This window comes from Cyprinodon variegatus, unplaced genomic scaffold, assembly GCF_000732505.1.
Source record: "Cyprinodon variegatus isolate N-32 unplaced genomic scaffold, C_variegatus-1.0 Scaffold1600, whole genome shotgun sequence".
NCBI lineage: Eukaryota > Metazoa > Chordata > Actinopteri > Cyprinodontiformes > Cyprinodontidae > Cyprinodon > Cyprinodon variegatus.
Window position 1 is genome coordinate 35,162 of NW_015152053.1, and position 2,512 is coordinate 37,673.

The following is a 2,512-nucleotide window of genomic DNA, read 5'->3' on the forward strand; positions in this document are numbered from 1 at the left end:
CCCCACTCAGAACCAGAACCGGCCTGGTTTGGACCCCACTCAGAACCAGAACCGGCCTGGTTTGGGCCCCACTCAGAGCCAGAACCGGCCTGGTTTGGGCCCCCCTCAGAACCAGAACCAGCCTGGTTTGGGCCCCACTCAGAGCCAGCCTCCAAAGATGGCTGCAGCCAGAAAGCCGAGCTGGAAGAACAGCAGTAAAAACTGCAGCAGCTCCATGATTGTGGGAGAAGAAGAATTTGATGCTGGAGTTCAGTCAAGTTGTGGTTGATCCAGAGGCCTGGAGGCTGGGAGTTCACACGCAATGCTGCAGCGAGCTGGCACTGAGGAAACGCAGGAAACAATGGAAGCACGGAGAGCGGCGTGCTGCGGAGACTAACCGACACACCAACAGGATGATGGCGTCCCGAGACGTTAAACGTAGAACTGTGACTAACTAGAACATCCGCCAGCCACACCCAGATGGTTCCCAGTAAGACCAGCAACTACAAGCATTCCACATGTCTTTATTCAAACATGAGCCATGGAGACGGGAGGCAGAGTCATGGAGACGGGAGGCGGAGTCATGGAGACGGGAGGCGGAGCCATGGAGACGGGAGGCGGAGCCATGGAGACGGGAGGCGGAGCCAGGCAGCTTCAGGCTACAATAGGAACCACATGAAAATAAAACTTGGACCCAAATCTGTGTTTTCTTCCAATAAATAAAGCAGAGCAGCAGTTAATGGGAAACACATGAGGCTCCAGAACAGGGCCAGAACATCCGAGGCCTTGAAGAGGAGGAGGGCCCCGCCATCTTGGCTCCGTCTGCCCGCTCCAGAATGGAGACCCAGGCTGCCTGATCGGTACCAGGTTCTGATCCTGCATTGATCTATGAGCCCATCATTGAAATCTCCATCCAGAACCTTTAAGGCCAGATTAGTGGTTCTGATCGGCGCCTTGTTTATATGATGAAGGTCTGAACGGTTCCTCCTCCTGCTCCCGTCCGATCAGGACGATTTTCTGGGCCGCTCCTGCAGGAGAAGATCAGGCCACAGAAGCAGAACTTTCTGGAGGCGCCAGAGTTATCATTCCACTGGGTTACCTGGAGAACACCTGACAGCTCAGAGCAGCGGATCTACCAAGATCTCCTCCAGCTGGATCCTCCTGAATCAAAGGATTGGATTCCCTCCTTGGACTCTGGTAACCATGGAGATGAGGGCTGAACGCTGACAAACACAGGGGCCCCTGGACCAGAGCTGAAGATCAATGATCACTTTCAGGGACCAGAACCATTATGGAAGTGATTGGTGGATCTGGTTGAGGCTCTTTCTAGAACCGAGTCAGAACTCTGCATGGAGTTCCTCCGTTCCATTCCAGGGTGAAACTGGATTTTCCTGTTTTAATGGTGGATGTTCAGATTTACCAGTATAGACCAACGGGTAAGATATGGGTCAGAATCCACATGTAGAGCCGACAGAAGCTACAGCCGAGGAGAAATCTGCCTCCAAGCTGCTAATGAAATGATGAGCTAATGGCGGCAGGAAGCGCTGATGACCATCAGGACAAACTGGGACATTATGGTTCCAGGACGGTCATTAGTTCCTCCTCCTCTACTTTCCACTCATTAATCCTGCAGTAAAGGGAGATAAACTGGCCTCAGAAGCATCATCAGGCCTCAGGAGAATCTTTAAAGCTGGCCTCAGAAGGCGGTTCTGATCCGGCCCCAGATGGTTCTGATCTATTCTATTGAACGGTACAATGTTCCTGATTGGCTGCAACTCCATCCTGGAGACAAATATCAGCTGTAAAGGTTGGAGCTTGGCCTGTTTTTCAGTGTTTAGTCCTGTTTTTCTCTGGGCTCAGCTGATCACTGTTGGATTTCTCTGAAAGATCATCATCTTCTTTCCTTTACGATTAGACCCGTTTGGGTCCAAACCAGCAGCTCCAGAACCTGAGGCCTGGTTCACAGAAACTTGTGGAGAACATGTAACTGGGCCATGAGTGGAAACAATACCAACAGAACCTCCTGGAGCCTGGGGCCAACAGAACCTCCTGGAGCCCGGGGCCACCAGAACCTTCTGGAGCCCAGGGCCAACAGACACTCCTGGAGCCTGGGGCCAACAGAACCTTATAGAACCTCCTGGAGCCTGGGACCAACAGAACCTCCTGTAGCCCAGGACCACCAGAACCTCCTGGAGCCCGGGACCACCAGAACCTCCTAGAGCCCGGGACCACCAGAACCTCCTGGAGCCTGGGGACCAACAGAACCTCCTGGAGCCTGGGGCCAGCAGAACCTCCTGGAGCCTGGGGCCAACAGAACCTCCTGGAGCCTGGGGCCAACAGAACCTCCTGGAGCCCGGGACCACCAGAACCTCCTAGAGCCCGGGACCACCAGAACCTCCTGGAGCCCAGGGCCAACAGAACCTCCTGTAGCCTGGGGCCAACAGACACTCCTGGGGCCGGGGACCAACAGAACCTCCTGGAGCCCGGGGCCAACAGAACCTCCTGGAGCCCGGGGCCAACAGAACCTCCTGGA

The 2,512-nt window shown here is 54.6% G+C and overlaps 1 protein-coding gene across 2 annotated transcripts in view; it reads right to left on the bottom strand.

The window, feature by feature from the left end:
• lmna (lamin A/C) overlaps positions 1 to 2,512 on the bottom strand; it is a 36,363-nt gene that overhangs the window by 27,333 nt on the left and 6,518 nt on the right. The window lies entirely within an intron of this gene.